Source organism: Salmo trutta, chromosome 2, assembly GCF_901001165.1.
Source record: "Salmo trutta chromosome 2, fSalTru1.1, whole genome shotgun sequence".
In the NCBI taxonomy this organism is placed as follows: Eukaryota; Metazoa; Chordata; class Actinopteri; order Salmoniformes; family Salmonidae; genus Salmo; species Salmo trutta.
In genome coordinates, this window is record NC_042958.1 from 27,004,312 (window position 1) to 27,018,913 (window position 14,602).

The following is a 14,602-nucleotide window of genomic DNA, read 5'->3' on the forward strand; positions in this document are numbered from 1 at the left end:
CGTCGCTGATTGGCTACATTTGACGAGCTAACCGAGTATTCTAAGAGACATACCATTTCACTCAAAAAGGGGGTTTCGGGAACTATGCGATTGTAACACATTCCATTCTTTACAAAATGCATGAAAAAAATCGAAATAAAATCAAACGATGTATTCAGTTTCTATTTGTCTCACTATTACCAACATAAATTTGAGTAAGATTTTGATTGAAAGAGCAGCGACTTACTACTCTCTCCCCCGTCATCTTTAGCTCGAGGTACAGCTCAAAATGGCTGTAGACAAACAGTTATGAAGGTCTGCCGTTCTACAAGAAATGAATATGTCGCAATTGACAAATTAACGAAGAAGCCTCCAAAACAACCAGGGATACAGGTGAGATGTCTGAAAGTAACTCTACAATTTCGTCTAAGCCTTTCACCGTTGCCAATAGAAAATAAATCCCAATGGTAATGAGCTTGCTGTGCAATGATATAACGATGTTAATTTCAGCCAATAGGAAAGTAAGGATACAGAGGGAGCGATAGCAGGCTTCTTTGGCCTTTTCATAACATTGAATATCAGGAAAAACACGCTACCAGTGTATAACCAGTGTGTTTAGGTGTGCGAAATAGCTGTGAATGTGTGATTTCAACTGATTTTCAAACATGAAAGTCGTGCATATTCTTTTTGTGCCATGCATTTAGCTACAGTAGACTAGGTCATGTATCAAGTCATGTCATAATGCATAAGGGTTTCCTCTAGTTACCACAGCCACAAAGTCAAAATTGGCTCGATCGTAAAATGTCTTTTGTTGTTGTTTTGGTCTGAATTTTAGGTTAGGCATACAGGTTAACAATGTGGTTAATGTTAGGTTTAAATCACATTTTAAGAAGATACATTGTAGAAATAGGCGGGGTTTGATTTTGTGGCTGTGGTAACTAGTGACAACCGTCATATAGGTCAGTATTTCGTCCATGGCACCTTCACGATCAGCCAACATAAGAAAACAGACTAGCTTTATTTTGCCATTCGTATTTGCAATTGGAAAAGCAATATGATAGGAATCATGTAACTGCGTGGCTACATCTACCTGTGCAGGTGCCAGAGAGATACAGTGGAACTGATAGTGGACTGTAGATAAATCCCCAGTGCCACGGTTGAATAGGCACATTGAATCATTTGTTGAAAAATTCTAAACAGAAACGTTCACTACTTGTGCCGTAAGTGGTTTTGCAAGAAGAGAAAATAGGAAGGCTACCAAAAATTCAGAAATCTCCATCCCCAACTACATCATTTTCTGTCAAGATAGAACTGCCAAAGGGGGTAGAGTTGCCAGCAGAGTTCTGTCTTACTATCCAGGTCTGTGTCCAAACAGTTCAAGCTTCTAATTTTAAAAATCCACCTTTCCAGAAATAAGTCTCTCACTGTTGCAGCTTGTTATAGACCCCCCTCAGCCCCCAGCTGTGCCCTGGACACCATATGTGAATTGATTGCCCCCATCCATTTTCAGAGTTCGTGCTGTTAGGTGACCTAAACTGGGATATGCTTAACACCCCGGCCATCCTACAATGTAAGCTAGATGCCCTCAATCTCACACAAATTATCAAGGAACCTACCAGGTACAACCCTAAATCTGTAAACATGGGCACCCTCATCCCGACCAACTTGCCCTCCAAATACACCTCTGCTGTCTTCAACCAGGATCTCAACGATCACTCCCTCATTGCCTGTGTCCGTAATGGGTCCGCGGTCAAACGCTCCCAAAAATACTTCAGCGAGCAGGCCTTTCTAATCGACCTGGCCCGAGTATCCTGGAAGGATATTGACCTCATCCCGTCAGTAGAGGATGCCTGGTTGTTCTTTAAATAAGCATGCCCCGTTCAAAAAATGTAGAACTAAGAACAGCCCCTGGTTCATTCCTGACTTGACTGCCAGCACAAAAACATCCTGTGGTGTATTGCATTAGCATCGAATAGCCCCCGTGATATGCAACTTTTCAGGGAAGTCAGGAACCAATATACACAGTCAGTTAGGAAAGCAAAGGCTAGCTTTTTCAAACAGAAATTTGCATCCTGTAGCACTAATTCCAAAAGGTTTTGGGACAGTGTAAAGTCCATGGAGAATAAGAGCACCTCCTCCCAGCTGCCACTGCATTAGGAAACACTGTCACCACCGATAAATCTACGCTAATCGATCATTTCAATAAGCATTTTTCTATGGCCGGCCATGCTTTCCACCTGGCTATCCCTACCCCGGCCAACAGCTCTGCACCCCCCGCAGCAACCTGCCCAAGCCCCCCCCCCCTGCTTCTCCTTCACCCAAAACCCGATAGTTGATGATCTGAAACAGCTGCAAAATATGGACACTGACAAATCAGCTGGGTTAGACAATCTGGACCCTCTCTTTCTAAAAATATCCGCCGCAATTGTTGCAACCCCTATTACTAGCCTGTTCAACCTCTCTTTCGTATCGTCTGAGATCCCTAAAGATTGGAAAGCTGCTGCGGTCATCCCCCTCTTCAAAAGGGGAGACACTCTAGACCCAAACTCTTACAGACCTATATCCATCCTGCCCTGCCTTTCTAAAGTCTTCAAAAGCCGAGTTAACAAACAGATCACTGACCATTTCCTGGCCAAGGCTTTCGACTGTGTCAATCACCGCGTTCTTATCGGCAGACTCAATAGCATTGGTTTTTCAAATGACTGCCTCGCCTGGTTCACCAACTACTTCTCAGATAGAGTTCAGTGTGTCAGATTGGTTGGCCTGTTGTCCGGACCTCTGGCAGTCTCTATGGAGTTGCCACAGGGTTAAATTCTCGGGCCGACTCTTTCCTCTGTATATGTCAATGATGTTGCTCTTGCTGCTGGTGATTATCTGATCCACCTCTACGCAGACGACACCATTCTGTATACAGTCGTGGACAAAATTTTGAATGACACAAATATTAATTTCCACAAAGTTTGCTGCTTCAGTGTCTTTAGATATTTTTGTCAGATGTTACTATGCAATACTGAAGTATAATTACAAGCATTTTATAAGTGTCAAAGGCTTTTATTGACAATTACATGAAGTTGATGCAAAGAGTCAATATTTGCAGTGTTGACTCTTCTTTTTCAAGACCTCTGCAATCCGCCCTGGCATGCTGTCAATTAACTTCTGGGCCACATCCTGACTGATGGCAGCCCATTCTTGCATAATCAATGCTTGGAGTTTGTCAGAATTTGTGGGTTTTTGTTTGTCCACCTGCCTCTTGAGGATTGACCACAAGTTCTCAATGGGATTAAGGTCTGGGGAGTTTCCTGGCCATGGACCCAAAATATTGATGTTTTGTTCCCCGAGCCACTTAGTTATCACTTTTGCCTTATGGCAAGGTGGTCCATCATGCTGGAAAAGGCATTGTTTGTTACCAAACTGTTCCTGGATGGTTGGGAGAAGTTGCTCTCGGAGGATGTGTTGGTACCATTCTTTATTCATGGCTGTGTTCTTAGGCAAAATTGTAAGTGAGCCCACTCCCTTGGCTGAGAAGCAACCCCACACATGAATGGACTCAGGATGCTTTACTGTTGGCATGACACAGGACTGATGGTAGCGCTCACCTTGTCTTCTCCGGACAAGCTTTTTTTCCAGATGCCCAAAACAATCGGAAAGGGGATTCATCAGAGAAAATTACTTTACCCCAGTCTTCAGCAGTCCAATCCCTGTACCTTTTGCAGAATATCAGTCTGTCCCTGATGTTTTTCCTGGAGAGAAGTGGCTTCTTTGCTGCCCTTCTTGACACCAGGCCATCCTCCAAAAGTCTTTGCCTCACTGTGCGTGCAGATGCACTCACACCTGCCTGCTGCCATTCCTGAGCAAGCTCTGTACTGGTGGTGCCCCGATCCCGCAGCTGAATCAACTTTAGGAGACAGTCCTGGCGCTTGCTGGACTTTCTTGGGCGCCTGAAGCCTTCTCCACAACAATTGAACCGCTCTCCTTGAAGTTCTTGATCTGATAAATGGTTGATTTAGGTGCAATCTTACTGGCAGCAATATCCTTGCCTGTGAAGCCCTTTTTGTGCAAAGCAATGATGACGGCCCGTGTTTCCTTGCATGTAACCATGGTTGACAGAGGAAGAACAATGATTCCAGCTTCCTTTTGAAGCTTCCAGTCTGTTATTCGAACTCAATCAGCATGACAGAGTGATTTCCAGCCTTGTCCTCGTCAACACTCACACCTGTGTTAATGGCGATACTTTGTTCATTCTCGAATTTCTGGAAAAAAAGCATCTTAGAAATGTCTGTGTCCAGTTGCAGGTGGTTCTACAAAAAAACAGTGAAAACTCAGAGAGATATTAAATCGACGCTTTGCACAGAGTGAGGAGTTCCCTTGCCATTTTAGCTGACGGCAGGTTAGTAACTTTTGCAACCAAATGATTTTATTGTGCCTGTCCGGTCGCATACAAACTTATGGTCACACAAGGTGCCACTGGTGGATTCAAAATGAGTAGCCTAACAGTTATTTACATGGCCCCAGTTGCATTTTTAAACAAATGTATTTTTCTGTACGAAATCAATCATATGTATACATAGGGTGACAGTTAGCAATTGACCGTGAGCAAAATAACCACAGACGGGAAGTTGACAATGGCTTATTAATAAGCATAAATAAACTATTTCTATTTGCAGTCCTCAAAGACTAATTTCAATTCAATCTAATTAACCAGATCCAATGATCTACCGCCCGCAAGGCTGGGTGCCGCTAGTGCAAGGCGTATGCAAAGTACTTTTTTCTCCCCAATTTCGTGGTATCCAATTGGTAGTTACAGCCTTGTCCGTACGGGAGTAGCAGCAATGGGACTCGGGAGAGGCGAAGGTCGAGAGCCGTGCCTCCTCCGAAACACGACCCAGCCAAGCCGCACTGCTTCTTGACACAGTGCACCCGGCTACCGTGTCAGCGTGCACTGCGCCCGGCCCACCACAGGAGTCGCTAGAACGCGATGGGAACAAGGAAATCTTCGGCCTGACAAACCCTCTCCTAATCCAGACGATGCTGGACCAATTGTGCGCTGCCTCATGGGTCTCCCAGTCACAGACATCTGTGACACAGCCTGGGATCAAACCCGGGTCTGTAGTGACGCCTCAAGCACTGCGATGGGCCACCCAGGAGGCCCCTACAAATTGTTTGAACAAACAATTGGTCCCCCAAAAATGCGGCCAGCCGTTGAATTTCAAAATCCCGATGTGGCCCTCGACCCAAAAAAGTTTGCCCACCCCTGCGCTAGTGCATCATTATAACATTGCGCTAACAAATAGTATTATACCTCCCTGAGCGGAAGTGAGAAAGTGAAATCATCACATGAGAAAGGCCATACTACAGGTGTGCATCCTATTTGTTATTTTACCTTTATTTAACCAGGTAGGCCAGTTAAGAACAAGTTCTCATTTACAACTGCGACCTGGCCAAGATAAACCAAAGCTGTGCGACAAAAACAACAAAGTTACACGGGATAAACAAACGTACAGTCAATTGCACAATAGAAAAATATATATACAGTGTGTGCAAATGTAGTAAGATTAGGGAGGTAAGGCAATAAGCAGGCCAGAGTGGCGAAATAACTACAATTTAGCATTAACACTGGAGTGATAGATGTGCAGATGATGATGTGCAAGTAAAGATACTGGAGTGCAAAAGAGCCAAAAAATACCAATATGTGGATGAGGTAGTTGGGTGTGCTATTTACAGATGGGCTGTGTATAAGTGCAGTGATCGGTAAGCTACCCTGACAGCTGATGCTTCAAGTTAGTGAGGGAGATCGAAGTCTCCAGCGTCAGTGATATTTGCAGTTCATTTCAGTCATTGGCAGCAGAGAACTGGTAGGAAAGGTGGCCAAAAGAGGTGTTGGCTTTGGGGATGACCAGTGAAATATACCTGCTGGAGCGCGTGCTACGGATGGGTGTTGTTATGGTGACCAGTGAGCTGAGATAAGGCGGGGCTTTACCTAGCAAAGACTTATGGATGACCTGGAGCCAGTGGGTTTGGCGACGGATACGTAGCGAGGGCCAGCCAACGAGAGCATACAGGTTGCAGTGGTGGGTAGTATATGAGGTTTTGGTGACAAAACGGATGGCACTGTGCTAGCAAATTGGATGTAGTCCGAGTAGAGTGTTGGAGGCTTTCTTTGTAAATGACATCGCCAAAGTCAAGGATTGGTAGGACGGTCAGTTTTACGAGGGTATGTTTGGCAGCATGAGTGAAGGAGGCTTTGTGCGAAATAGGAAGCCGATTCTAGATTTAATTTTGGATTGGAGATGCTTAATATGAGTCTGGAAGGAGAGTTTACAGTCTAACCAGACACCTAGGTATTTGTAGTTGTCCACATATTCTAAGTCAGAACCGTCCAGAGTAGTGATGCTAGTCGGGCGGGTGGATGTGGCAGCGATTGGTTGAAGAGCATGCATTTAGTTTTACTAGCATTTAAGAGCAGTTGGGGGCCACGGAAGGAGTGTTGTATGGCATTGAAGCTCATTTGGAGGTTTGTTAACACAGTGTCCAAAGAAGGGCCAGATGTAGAGTTGTGGCCAAAAGTTGAGAATGACACAAATATTCATTTTCACAAAGTCTGCTGTCTCAGTTTGTATGATGGCAATTTGCATATACTCCAGAATGTTATGGAGAGTGATCAGATGAATTGCAATTAATTGCAAAGTCCCTCTTTGCCATTCAAATGTACTGAATCCCCCCAAAAACATTTCCCCTGCATTTCAGCCCTGCCACAAAAGGACCAGCTGACATCATATCAGTGATTCTCTCGTTAACCTCTTACATCTAGATGTTCCGCTAGCGGAAGGTCTGCTCCAATATCCAATGATGGGCGGGGCGCGAAATGCAAACTCCTCTAAAATCTGAAAACTTCCACTTTTCAAATATTGACTATTTTACAGCTATTTAAAGACAAGACTCTCGTTAATCTAACCACATTGGCCGATTTCAAAAAGGCTTTACAGCGAAAGCAAAACATTAGATTATGTCAGCAGAGTACACAGCCAGAAATAATCAGACACCAATTTTTCAAGCTAGCATATAATGTCACAAAAAACAAAACCACAGCTAAATGCAGCACTAACCTTTTATGATCTTCATCAGATGACACACCTAGGACATTATGTTATACAATACATGCATGTCTGTTCAATCAAGTTCATATTTATATCAAAAACCAGCTTTTTACATTAGCATGTGACGTTCAGAACTAGCATTCCCACCGAACACTTCCGGTGAATTTACTAAATTACTCACGATAAACGTTCACAAAAAGCATAAATTATTTTAAGAATTATAGATACAGAACTCCTCTATGCACTCGATATGTCCGATTTTAAAATAGCTTTTCGGATGAAGCACATTTTGCAATATTCTAAGTACATAGCCCGGCATCACAGGGCTAGCTATTTAGACACCCAACCAGTTTAGCCTTCACCAAAATCACATTTCCTATAAGAAAAATGTTATTACCTTTCCTGTTCTTCGTCAGAATGCACTCCCAGGACTTCTACTTCAATAACAAATGTTGGTTTGGTCCCAAATAATCTATCGTTATGTTCCATCAACGACGTTTTGTTCGTGCGTTCTAGACACTTTCCCAATGGTATATCACGGTCACGAGCATGGCGCAGAAAGTGCCAAAAAATGTCTAAATATTCCATTACCGTACTTCGAAGCATGTCAACCGCTGTTTAAAACCAATTTTTATGCAATTTATCTCGTAGAAAAGCGATAATATTCCGACCGGGAATCTGCATGTCTGTAAACTGAGGGGAAAACCGAAAGCCGGGGGCGGGGCAGGTCGCGAGCGTAAGGCTTACTCCACTGATTGACCACTTAGCTTTTGCTCTCCTGTTTTTCCCGGGCTCTGAGAGCCCATTGGAGACGTGGGTATTGTCACGTAACAGCAGAGATCCTTAGTTTTTGGAAGAGATGTCAAAGAAAGCAAATAAATGGTCAGACAGGGTACTTCCTGAACAGAACCTTCTCGGGTTTTTGCCTGCCATAGGAGTTCTGTTATACTCACAGACACCATTCAAACAGTTTTAGAAACTTTGGAGTGTTTTCTCTCCAAAGCTAATAATTATATGCATATTCTAGTTTCTGGGCAGGACTAATAATCAGATTAAATCGGGTACGTTTTTTATCCAGCCGTGTAAATACTGCCCCCTAGCCATAAGAGGTTAACCTCTAGAGGATACAATCCCGCTAAAGGGATTGGTTGGACAACAACCAGTGAGAGAGCATGGCGCGAAATTCAAAACAAAATCATCTCAAAATTAAAATTCAAGTATTATACGGCATTTTAAAGATACTCTACTCGTTAATCCAATCACATTGTCCGATTTCAAAAAGGCTTTACGGTGAAAGCAAAACATAAATTATTTTAGCATAGCACCTTAGCAAAAAAAAAAGCAATTTTCCAAGCACGGATAGCCATCACAAAACCAGATATACAGCTAAAATGAAGCACTAACCTTTGACAATCTTCATCAGATGACACTCCTAGGACATCATGTTAGACAATGCATGCATTTTTTGTTCGATCAAGTTTATATTTATATCCAAAAACCCAATTTTTACATTGGCGCGTGACGTTCAGAAAATGTTTTCTCCCCATAACCACCGGTGAATAGGCACATTTCATTTACAGAAGAACTCATAAACGTTGAAAAAATGTATAACAATTATTTAAAGAATTAGATAATCTACTCCTTTATGCAACCACTTTGTCAGATTTCAAAATAACTTTACGGGAAAAAGCACATTGTTCAATATTCTGAGTACAGAACTTAGCCTTCAATGCTAAGCTATACAGTTAGCCTACAACCACAGCGTCGACAAATCTCTAAAAATATGTTCAAAATATTTACTTTGCTGATCTTCAGCGGAATGCACTCGGATGGGCACCCACTTCCACAAGAAATGTTCATTTGTTCTGCAAAGTCCATCATTTATGTCCAAATACGTCCGTTTTGTTGACCCATCCAGAACACTTTACAATGCCATGTGGCGTGGACGCAAATCCATAGACGAAATGTTCAAGGTTCCATTACCGTTTGTAGAAACACGTGAAACGATGTTTACAATCAATCATTTAGGGTATTTTTTAACGTAAAATTGCGATAATTTTACAACCGGGCAATAGGTATTCATCCCAGAAGAAAAATTATAAACAACGAAGTCACATGCACGCACGTCATAAGACACCTGTCCTCAGACTGGCCAGTGATTGACTGAGCCACAATTTTCTGCCCGGTAAAAGGTGACGGATGAAACCAGTTCCTAAAGATTGTTGACAGCCAATGGAAGAGTTAGGAGGTGCAACGTAAATCCTATGTCACTGTAGTTTTTCAAGGGATTCAAAATAAAAAATACATTTCTAATTTCTCCCACTTCCTGATTCAATTTTTCTCAGGTTTTTTGCCTGCCATATGAGTTCTGTTATACTCACAGACACCATTCAAACAGTTTTAGAAACTTCAGAGTGTTTTCTATCCAAATCTACTAATAACATATGATATTCTATTTTCTGGGCCAAAGTAGTAACCTGTTTAAATTGGGTACGTTTTTCATCCGGCTGTGAAAATACTGCACCCTAGCCCCAGCAGGTTTTAACAAGTTAATTGAAAAATTCCATGCAAGGCTTTCCATTAGCGAACTTGTAACGGGTATGGAGAATCACATACAGTTGAAGTCGGAAGTTTACATACACTTAGGTTGGAGTCATTAAAACTCGTTTTTCAACCACTCCACAAATTTCTTGTTAACAAACTAGTTTTGGCAAATCAGTTAGGACATTTACTTTGTGCATGACACAAGTAATATTTCCAACAGACAGATTATTTCACTTATAATTCACTGTATCACATTTCCAGTGGGTCAGAAGTTTACATACACTAAATTGACTGTGCCTTCAAACAGCTGGAAAAGTCCAGAAAATGATGTCATGGCTTTAGAAGCTTCTGATAGGCTAATTGGCATAATTTGAGTCAATTAGAGGTGTATCTGTGGATGTATTTCAAGGCCTACCTTGAAACTCAGTGCCTCTTTGCTTGACGACATGGGAAATCATCATGGGAAATCAAAAGAAATCAGCCAAGACCTCAGACAAAAATTGTAGACCTCCAAGTCTGGTTCATCCTTGGGAGCAATTTCCAAACACCTGAAGGTACCACGTTCATCTGTACAAACAATGGTACGCAAGTATAAACACCATGGAACCACACAGCCGTCATACCGCTCAGGAAGGAGACGCGTTCTGTCTCCTAGAGATGAACGTACTTTGGTGCGAAAAGTGCAAATAAATCCTAGAACAACATTAAAGGACCTTGTGAAGATGGAGGAAACGGGTATAAAATGATCTATATCCGCAGTTAAACGAGTTCTAAATCGACATAACCTGAAAGGCTGCTCAGCAAGGAAGAAGCCACTGCTCCAAAACCGCCATAAAAAAAGCCAGACTACGGTTTGCAACTGCACATGGGGACAAAGATCGTACTTTTTGTAGAAATGTCCTCTGGTCTGATGAAACAAAAATGGAATTGTTTGGCCATAATGACCATCGTTATGTTTGGAGGAAAAAGGAGGAAGCTAGCAAGCCGAAGAACACCATCCCAACCGCGAAGCACGGTGGTGGCAGCATCATTGCTGGGGGTGCTTTGCTGCACGAGGGATTGGTGCACTTCACAAAATAGATGGCATCATGAGGCAGGAAAATTATGTGGATATATTGAAGCAACATCTCAAGACATCAGTCAGGAAGTTAAAGCTTGGTTGCAAATGGGTCTTCCAAATGGACAATGACCCCAAGCATACTTCCAAAGTTGTGGCAAAATGGCTTAAGGACAACAAAGTCAAGGTATTGGAGTGGCCATCACAAAGCCCTGACCTCAATCCTAATGAATATTTGTGGGCAGAACTGAAAAAGTGTGTGCGAGCAAGGATGCCTACAAACCTGACTCCGTTACACCAGCTCTGTCAGGAGGAATGGGCCAAAATTCATCCAACTTATTGTGGGAAGCTTGTGGAAGGCTACCCAAAACGTTTGACCCAAGTTAAACAATTTAACAGCAATGCTACCAAATACTAATTGAGTGTATGTAAACTTCTCACCCACTGGGAATGTGATGAAAGAAATAAAAGCTGAAATAAATCATTCTCTCTACTATTATTCTGACATTTCACATTCTTAAAATGAAGTGTTGATCCTAACTGACCTAAGACAGGGAATTTTTTACTAGGATTAAATGTCAGGAATTGTGAAAAACTGAGTTAAATTTATTTGGCTAAGGTGTATGTAAACTTCTGACTTCAACTGTATCCTGTTAACAATTCTGTAGCAAGGTTAAATTAGCCATCATTCTACATATTCAAAATGGGCCTACAAATGCTTATCAATTGCGTTATGACAGCTCCAATAATAACCATGCCATTCCAAACACAGAAACCGTAAAAAACAAAATAAATACAAAACCCAGCCCATTATAAAGTGGCCAGTGGAATGTAAGAGGACAGCACGCTTCTTTTGATTCTAAAATGAAGGATATCGGTACAAAATTGTAGATCCTCCCGCAGCTTAGAATGCGCAGCATATTATAATATAGATGTTGTAAACATGTTCCCCTTAAAACATTGCATTTCCTATTTCATGATGACAGAGAAAATAACTGAATTCAGTCAGATGAATGGCAGTTGGCCTAGGCATAAATGTGAGGAGAAACATTGAATATGCACACTCAGTGTTTCTGAGGACACACCAAGAGAGGGAGGCCTATAATGTGATTCACTGAGGTGGATTTATGATGGCAGGGTGGAAAAGGGGGAACTTTCCACTAAGGAAGAGCCATTTAAAATCTTAGCCCAAGACAAAACAATGAAGATGTTTTGTTCCAGGGTGATATCCTTACCAAATCGCTTTTATTTTGCTTTCCATGAGCAGCATGTGGACAAATAGGCCTACTCCGATCTCTCTATTGACTGGACCACAGCCTGTATATTTCATAGCTACGAATAGCATGTGTTGCTAATGATACATTCATATATATATAGGGTATGTGGATACCCCTTCAAATTAGTGGATTCGGTTATTTCAGCCACACCTGTTGCTGACAGGTGTATAAAATTGAGCACACAGCCATGCATTCTCCATAGACAAAAATCAGCAGTAGAATGGCCTTACTGAAGAGCTCAGTGACTTTCAACGTGGCACCGTCATAGGATTCTACCTTTCGAACAAGTCAGTTTGTGAAATATCTACTCTACTAGTGCTGCCCTGGTCAATTGAGAGTGGTGTTATTGTGAAGTGAAAACGTCTGGGGGCACCAACAGCTCAGCCGAGAAGTGGTAGGCCACACAAGCTCACAGAACAGGACTGCCGAGTGCTGAAGTGCGTAACGTGTAAAAATCATCGGTCCTTGGGACAAGAGCTGTTCGTTGGTAGCTTAATGAAATGGGTTTCCATGGCTGAGCGGACGCACACACACAAGCCTAAGATCACCATGCGCACTGCCAAGCGTCGGCGGCTGGAGTGATGTTAGGGTCGCCGTCATTGGACTCTGGAGCAGTGGAAATGCTTTCTCTGGAGTGATGAATCAGGCTTCACTATCTGGCAGTCCGATGGATGAATATGGGTTTGGCGGATGCCAAGGCAACGCTAGCTGCCCCAATGCATAGTGCCAACTGTAAAGTTTGGTGGAGGAGGAATAATGATCTGGGTGTGTTTTTCATGGTTTGGTCCCCTTAGTTCGAGTGAAGGAAAATCTTAATGCTATAGCATACAATTACATTCTAGATGATTCTTTTGCTTCCAACTTTGTAGCAACAGTTTGGGGAATGCACTTAAATGTTTCAGCATGACAATGCCCCTGTGCACAAAGCGAGGTCCATACAGAAATGGTTTCTCGAGATCGGTGTGGAAGAACTTGACTGGCCTGCACAGAACCCTGACCTCACCCCCATCGAACACCTTTTGGGATGAATTGGAACACCGACTGCAAGCCAGGCCTAATCACCCAACATCAGTGCCCGACTTCAATAATTATCTTGTGTCTGAATGGAAGCAAGTCCCCACAGCAATGTTCCAACATCTAGTGGAAAGCCTTCCCATAAGAGTGGAGGATGTTATTGCAGTAAATGGGGGACCGACTCTATATTAATGCCCGTGATTTTGGAATGAGATGTTTGACGAGTAGGTGTCCACATACTTTTGGTCATGCATTTCTTATATATCATGTTACACTAAAAAGGGATTCCCTCTGTTTTATTTTATTAATAAAGTCCAATACAGTACAGTGAAATCCAGTGGAAGTGTGGGACTCTGATCTATTGTAAACACACTGTTTGAAAGATGTGGAGCGCTTACTTTGGCATGTTAGGAGCTACAGTGTGGTTTCACATGTGGTGAGAGGAGAGGGGTGGGGAGAGGGAGGGAGGGAGGTGAGAGGGAGGGAGGGAGGGGAGAGGGAGGGGGGTAGGGGAGAGGGGGGGAGGGAGGGGGTAGGGGAGAGGGAGGGAGGGGGGAGGGGAGAGGGAGGGAGGTAGGGGAGAGGGAGGGAGGTAGAGGGAGGGAGGAGGGAGGGGGGTAGGGGAGAGGGAGGGAGGTAGGTAGAGGGAGGGAGGTAGGTAGGGGAGAGGGAGGGAGGTAGGTAGGGGAGAGGGAGGGAGGTAGGTAGGGGAGAGGGAGGGAGGTAGGTAGGGGAGAGGGGGGTAGGGGAGAGGGAGGGAGGGGGGTGAGGAGGGGAAAGGGGTGAGAGAGGGGTGAGAGAGGGGAAAGGGGAGAGGGGGGTAGGGGAGAGGGGGGGAGGGAGGGGGTAGGGGAGCGGGAGGGAGGGGGTAGGGGAGCGGGAGGGAGGGAGGGGGGAGGGGAGAGGGAGGGAGGTAGAGGGAGGGAGGAGGGAGGGGGGTAGGGGAGAGGGAGGGAGGTAGGTAGAGGGAGGGAGGTAGGTAGGGGAGAGGGAGGGAGGTAGGTAGGGGAGAGGGAGGGGGGTAGGGGAGAGGGAGGGAGGGAGGGGGGTGAGGAGGGGAAAGGGGTGAGAGAGGGGTGAGAGAGGGGAAAGGGGAGAGGGGGGTAGGGGAGAGGGGGGGAGGGAGGGGGTAGGGGAGCGGGAGGGAGGGGGTAGGGGAGCGGGAGGGAGGGAGGGAGGGAGGGAGGGGGGAGGGGAGAGGGAGGGAGGTAGAGGGAGGGAGGAGGGAGGGGGGTAGGGGAGAGGGAGGGAGGAGGGAGGGGGGTAGGGGAGGGAGAGGGAGGGAGGAGGGAGGGGGGTAGGGGAGGGAGAGGGAGGGAGGAGGGAGGGGGGTAGGGGAGGGAGAGGGAGGGGGGAGGGAGGTAGGGGAGAGGGAGGGAGGTAGGTAGGGGAGAGGGAGGGAGGTAGGTAGGGGAGAGGGGGGTAGGGGAGAGGGAGGGGGGTAGGAGGGAGGGAGGGGGGTGAGGAGGGGAAAGGGGTGAGAGAGGGGTGAGGAGGGGAGAGGGGTGAGGAGGGGAAAGGGGTGAGAGAGAGGGAGGGGAAAGGGAGGAGGGGGTTATGAGGGTTGAAAGGAACTTGTCTGTTTATTTTATAATTCTGGTCAATTATGTCGGTATCGCCCATTTGTTGCAAGAGCG

General features: G+C 44.6%; 1 protein-coding gene across 2 annotated transcripts in view; it reads left to right on the forward strand.

Moving 5' to 3' along the window:
• The first annotated feature begins 268 nt into the window (after positions 1-268).
• Positions 269-14,602, forward strand: part of LOC115153948 (zinc finger protein 438) — a 90,587-nt gene continuing 76,253 nt past the window's right edge. For both annotated transcript variants that reach the window (XM_029699668.1, XM_029699660.1), the window contains exon 1: positions 269-372. The gene's annotated coding sequence lies outside the window, so the exon portion shown is untranslated. The remainder of the gene's footprint in view (positions 373-14,602) is intronic.